The following is a 6,975-nucleotide window of genomic DNA, read 5'->3' as shown; positions in this document are numbered from 1 at the left end:
CTAAGAAGACTAGAATTAAATCAAAAATTTAACCTCCTGTATCAAGACCCCAAAAGAAGCATAAACAGAGGAAAAGGAAAAAGAAAACATAAGGGATTCAATAAAGCTAAACTATTTATATCCCTACATGGGAAGATGATAATTGTGACTCTTAAAATTTGTATCACTAACAATAGAGCTAGAAGAAATATACAGAGTCAGAGTGTACTGAGAGAAGGTAAATTTGAGGAAATTATATAAAAATGATTAAGTGTTTAGAAAGAGGAATACAATAGGTAAAGAAGCAAGGGAGAGGTAGAATGGGGTGTATTACCTCACATGAAGAGGCAAGAAAGACCCATTACATTGGAGGAGAAGATGGGAGCCAAAGGTTGATGAACATTGCTTGAAATTTATCCTCATCATTATTGGCTCAAAGAAAGAATAACATACACACAGTTGAATAAAGAAATCTAACTTACTCAAAAGGGAAGTAGGAGGGGAGGAGATTAGATAGAGGGAGATGAGGACTGACACAAGGGAGAGCAAATTAGGGGAGGTGGTAGACAGAGGTAAAAACACTGTTGAGGTGGGAAACGGTGAGAGGGGAGAGAGGATAAACAGAAGGAAGACTAGAATGGAGGGAGGTACACAGGCAGTCATCATAACTGCCAATGTGAATGGGATGAACTCTTCCATAAAACAGAAGTGGACAGCAGAGTGGATAAGCATACATGCATGAATAACGACAGAACCTAACTTATTGCTATAAAGATTTCAGTTTAAGGGAGTGGTTTCTATGATTTTACAAGAAAAGGATGCAGGAAAATAGGAGGAATACATAGCACCTGGAACCAGGTGCAAGTTCTTTCCATTTTGGGCCAGTATGAATCAGTTTGAGCAGTCCCTGTGATTACTGGCACAGCAGAGGTGTTCTGGGTTCATGCAGTGGACACCTCAAAGGCATGTCAAACTCAAGCAACCCTCATTTTACCTCCTGGTTGGCTGATTTTAATTCCCAGGTTATTTCAGCCTCTCCTGGATAATAAGGGAGATCAAACAAATCAAGATGATTAGTAAATTCCTTATTCACTCCATTTCTACACTAGAAATCATACAAAAGGTTTTGAGTTCCCTAGTTAAGAGTACAATTGCAACAAGTTAGCTTGCAAGTGGAAATTTAGTAGGCCTTCTAAAATCACACAAAAACATTTTGCAAAATACTTCTTTCCAAAAAGTATTTCATTTTCTTACAAAAAACTTACAATTTATTCTGATGTTAAAAAGAATAATCACTAAACTTTCATGAAGTAAATTAGCTAGAAACTTTAAAGACTGGAATTTATCAAAATCAAGTTGGTGTAAAATGTCTTTTAAGTATCACAAATCCCCCAAATGCCATAAAACCAAAATTCTCAATAATCACAAATTCTGAAGTACCAAAATGTGTTTACCTTGGGGAGGAAGTTCAGGTTTTTTTTTTTTTCCTAATGCAAGGACATGCCCAATTAATCAGCCTTATCCCAACAACAAAGTGTGCCAGGTCTTTAAAATTTTACTCAGTAGGAATCCACTACACAGAAGACTTTTCACAGGGTTGAAAAGAATTTATGGCTAGAGGTTCCAAAAATCCCTATCTTAGTTAACAATCTCATAAACTGACAGTACAATTCTTAATCTAACAACATATAGATTTAAGAGAAATTGCATTTCTAACAACACAGGTGATACAATTGTTAACCAAATTATAAACTATATGAAAATTTAGAAATATAACTATACCAGTAGCAATAATCATGTATTTAAAACTTGAAACAGGACAAATTAATTACCAATCAGGTGACCTTAATTTAATTGGATGAGCAAATAAAATTTTAATTCATAATCACTAGTGGTAACATTTTAATTTCTAAAGCCCAATATCCTTAACACTTTAAAAGAAAAAAACTATTAACCATAAATTCACTTTTTTTTCCTTTGAAGACTTCTGGTAACAATTCCCAGCTCCAAATAACCTTTTTCTTCCTGAGCTGGAGTTCCCTGTCCCTTTTATTTTTGTGACTTATCAGATCCCTAAGCATTCCATCTCTCCATTCCCATCCTCTTGTGAATTTTGAGCTGCATGTACTAGAAAATGCCTATAAGGTTTTAGGTTAACAATATGGGGCACAGAGACCTCAAAATCAAGGCACAACAACCCCCAAAGAAAACCAGGTGCAGAGGCCCACCTGCCCACCTCCCTCAATTTCTACAGGAGAGGAGAAGGAACAACACAAGGTAAAGCAGGGTGCAGTGGGAATAAAAGTCTGCTTAAGCAGAGCAAGATAACTTTTCTTTAAGTTTTTGAAGTCAAATTTCTTACTAAGCTTGTCTTGTTTAGAAATCCCCTACACAAATTGCTTTTCTAGGTTACACTGAGGTCAGGCTGTGTTACAGTGGAACACTAGGCACTTTTCCTTAAGAACTCCTTCCCTGAATTTCCCATCCTAGCAGTCTCCTAGCAGTCTGTCTTCACTCCAACTTAGCATCCCAAGACAGAAGAGGAAAAAAAATCTGGGACTTACTCAGAGCAAGAGCATCCCCTTATATGAGGGTACACAGTCCAACTGACTGCCCACAAGTCAGTGGAGTTTCAGACACCTCTGGCAGTTTCTGGACACTCCAGAGGTCTTGGAGCCAGGGAGACAGTAGGAGCAGAAAAGCGCTGGGAAGAAAACAAAGAAAAGAATGCTTACCTAGGAGAACATCAGCAGAGTCTAATTAACATTTGGACTCCCAGTTTTGGCACTATAAATATTGAGGTCAGATTTGAGAGATCAGTTCAGGTGTGATAGGATTCACTTAAATGACTTTTTCTTAGCCCAGGAGATCTTTATTGAGCAAAAGCAGAGGGCTAGTCCTGGAAAAATAACTAGTAATTTACAGAGGGACTAGGGCTTATTTTTATACACAGTTTTTGGGCACTTAGCCAAGTTCCTACCTGATCAGTTAATCACAGGGAAAAAGGTATCAGGAAGGGGATGTAAGTATGCTGGGTAGAATTCAAGATGTGATCACAAAACAAGGAACTAACCTTCCAATTTGGTCCAGTACAGGGGACTAATCACATGCATAGAGTATGGGCTAAGTAAGCAAGGTTTTTGTTATCTGACCGAGCTTCCTGTTACTGGACAGATTTAGATGGAGCCCTCATAGTTGCTGGGAAAAGTTAGCCTCAAAGGTTCCCATTGTTGCTGGGCAAAAGTCAGCCTCATCAATTAGGAATCACACAATTATCCACAAGACAAATTCAGAGTTATGAAAAAGAATCCCCTCTAAGCCATTCCATTTACTTACTGAGGCAATCCATTCTACTTTTGATAGCTCTAATCTTGTTTGTATATTTGTTTTACCCTGACAGCAAAAGTAGATGCCTCTTTTCTCTTTCCTCTGGAAGCAAACAGAAGAAGTGTAATTCATCCATATGGAATTCTTTCCAATATGTGAAAATACCTATTATGTCCTTTCAGTTCCACCCCAGAGTCTTATCCAAGTTAAGCATCTCCAGTTCCCATGCAAATTCTTATATGGCATGGACTCAAGTTCCTTTTGCATATACACTATTCTTCTCTGAATACATTCTAATTGATGTTCTCCCTAAATTATAGTTCTTAAAGATGAACACTGTACTTTGTATATGGTCTGGCCATGGCAGAGTATAGCAGGACTAGCACCAACTTGTTCCTTGAATCCATGCTTATTTTAACACAGCCTAAGATGCAAGATGCATTAGCTATTCTCCTATTCTCCTGCTACTCAATCCCAGGACTTCTCTGTTTGGAGATAAATTATTAGTCATCCTTAGTAAGTGGCTAATTGCAGGATTAATTTGTCCCAGAGTAAATCCACATTTCCTTATTGAAGCTTCTGTCATTACCAAGTATTTGACATCAAAAATGAGGGTGTTAATGCATATATATTGTGATAGTGGTCAGATTGCATTGAATCTTGGATGCTTATATTGTCACTCCTTCTCTCACTGCCCCTCTAACCTATGGCAGCAGGTGGATTCTGAATAGAAAAGGAAGTCCTATTAATAGTAGTAAAATGGACGTGAAAAGTAGTTAGTTCCTCCATTCATTGAATGGAATAGGATTTAATGCAGCATATTTCATACCTCTTTGGTTGCTTTTATTAAACCTTTAGAAATTAAGGACTGGTGCTGCTTCTGATACCCACAAGGCATTAGGAAAGATCAGTATTATTTTTAAAACCTATTTGCTCCTCAGAAAGGGGTCAAGAGAGAGCAGGCAGCATTCAAGTGGAAGAAGATTTGGAAGTTTAAAAAAAATTCCTGAATCTTGCATTGAGAATAAATAATAGAAATAAGTTTATATCTTGGAAAATTGTGGGCAGAGGTGGCACGGCAGAACACAGGTTATCCATGAAATATCAAAATGAGACTGATATTTAAGGACAAAATTATTGTATTTCAATATGTATTTTGGGAAAGGGCTTCAGTGTTTTGATGGGCTTTAACATATCTTGTTAGAATCTTGTTAGACCTTTCCCTGAAGGGAGATATATCAGCCATCACCATCACCACCACCACCACCAAAAATGACTGATGAAATTCAAAGCTAATTGAATTATTTAGAATGAAAATAGAAATATAGAAACAAAATTAAATTCACTCAAGCATTTCTTTAGTGTCATTTATATGTCAGACACTGTGCTAGGTAATGGCAAAATAAAGGGAAAAAAATAGATCCCCTATCCTCAAGAAGAGGTTCATTTTACTAAAATAATTTAATATACAAGGAGATTAATATATTAACATAGTATGAGGAAAGAGAGAGCACTAGGTGGATGAGGGAAGGCTTTGCAGAAAGTTGGTACCATAATTAAATCTTTAAGGAAAATAAAGATTTGGAGAGTATAAATGAAGAGAAAGCTATTCCAGATCCAAGGGAAGAGTTTATGCACAGGATTGTATGGGGTTTAGAGAGGGAATGCTGAGTTTAGGGACCAGATATTGTTCTAGTTTACCTGGATCATAGAGAACATTGAAGGAAATGACATTAAATGAAGCCAGAAAATACATTAGGGAAGGATTTAGGAAGGCTTTAAAGAATGAATGAATGGATGGATGGATGGGTGAATGAATTAATGAATGAAGGCAGAAGATGATGAGAAATTTCTATTGCACTCTAAAACTAATAGGAAAGCAATGAAAGTCCTCAAAATTGGCTAAATCTGTTTTATATTCTCAATTATGAATGAGGAAAACATATAATTTTATTCAACAATGAGCTGACACATTTTGAAAGCCAATAATCATCTTCAAAATCAAGCACAGACAGCACATAGGTTATTCTTTACCATGTTTACCCTTTTGCTTATCATTATCATCATCTTTCTATCATCACAGTCTTACTCACACTAACACATATAATATTTTAATGTTTACAAAATGATTCCCCTTTTTCTGAAAAACCATTTCCTTTTTTTTCTTCCAATCCAAATTAGGACTAATCTCCAAAAATCTTCCCCTGATTGTCTCACATAATAATAATGACCTATATTGCTATGGGGCTTTAAAATTAAAATTGATTTCATGTATATTAATACATTTGATCCTCACAAAAATCCTTTGAGAAGGGAAGGTAACTAGGTAAGGTGTACTATCCAACTTTATTCATAAAGAAACTAAATAGTGCAGCTAGGTGGCACAGTGGATGGAGTACCAGCCCTGGATTCAGGAGGACCTGAGTTCAAATCCAGCCTCAGATACATAACACTTACTAGCTGTGTCACCCTAAGCAAGTCACTTAACCCCATTGCCTAGTCAAAAACATACAAACAAGCAAACAAAAAACAAGAAACTAAACATCAGAGATACTAAAGGACTTTCTCAAGTTCACACAATCAATAAACAACAGGGCCTAATGATGCTAAAATCATACTTTCTCCCACTGTAATACACTGCGTCTCCTCACACATCTTTATCTTCATATTGCTTCCGTACTACCCTACTGAGAGTCAGAATGTTATAGTTCATAGAGAAACAGAAATGGAGTTTTAGAGATGTGAGTTTGAAACCCACATCAGATGCCATGGTCAAGTCATTTATACATTCAGAAAATCTTTCCTCACTTGAAAAATGGGGATAATAACAAATATAGCATTTACCTAGCAGGGTTGGTTTAAAGATCAAAGAACATAATGTGTGCTATCTTCAGCAGCACACATACTAAAATTGGAATAATACAGAGATTAGCATGGCCTTTATGCAAGGATGAAATGCAAATTTGTGAAGCATTGTGTACTTTTTAAAAGCAAAATAATTTTGAGGAAGGAGATTGAAAGGAGAGGGAGAGAGAGAAAGACGGAGGGAAAAATAGGATGGAGGGAAAGACATAATGATAACTGAATTTGAATGGAATGAACTAACCCATAATACAGTAGCAGATAGCAGAATAGATTAAAAATTAGAATCCTACAATATGTTGTTACAAGAAACAAGCTTAAAACAGAAAGATACACACAGAGTAAAAGTAAGTGGCTGCAATAGACTCTACTATGCTTTAGCTGCATTAAAAAACAATCAGGGCTAGCAATCATTATTTCAGACAAAACCAAATGAAAAATAGATCTAATTAAAATAGATAAACAAGGTGTCTTACTGAAAGATAACAGAAAATGCAGTGATATGAATGCTAAACATATATTCAGCAAATAGCATATTCAAATTAATAAAAGAAAAGTTAAATGAATTAAGAGACGAAATAGGCAGTAAAAATAAACTACAAGGGGACCTCAACTTTCCCCTCACAATAATAGGTAAATCTAACCAAAAATAAACCAAAAAAAGTTAAGGAAATGAACAGAATATTAGAAAAGTTACATATGATAGACCTTTGGAAATAATTAAATAGGAATAGAAAGGAGTATACCTTTTTCTCAATTGTACTTGGTACTTACGCAAAAATAGGACATTAAAAACCTCCCCATTCA

The 6,975-nt window shown here is 35.9% G+C and overlaps 1 non-coding gene across 1 annotated transcript; it reads left to right on the top strand.

Annotated features, from left to right (window-relative positions):
- Positions 1–6,187: 6,187 nt before the first annotated feature.
- LOC144457257 (U6 spliceosomal RNA) lies at positions 6,188–6,291 on the top strand. Its single transcript, XR_013486580.1, has one exon. It is a non-coding gene; the product is annotated as a U6 spliceosomal RNA (small nuclear RNA).
- Positions 6,292–6,975: the final 684 nt, after the last annotated feature.

Source organism: Phascolarctos cinereus, unplaced genomic scaffold (assembly GCF_003287225.1).
Source record: "Phascolarctos cinereus isolate Bilbo 61053 unplaced genomic scaffold, phaCin_HiC Scaffold_4;HRSCAF=312, whole genome shotgun sequence".
Lineage (NCBI taxonomy): Eukaryota > Metazoa > Chordata > Mammalia > Diprotodontia > Phascolarctidae > Phascolarctos > Phascolarctos cinereus.
The sequence above is the reverse complement of the archived record's forward strand: the minus strand, read 5'-3'. Positions and strand labels throughout refer to the sequence as shown.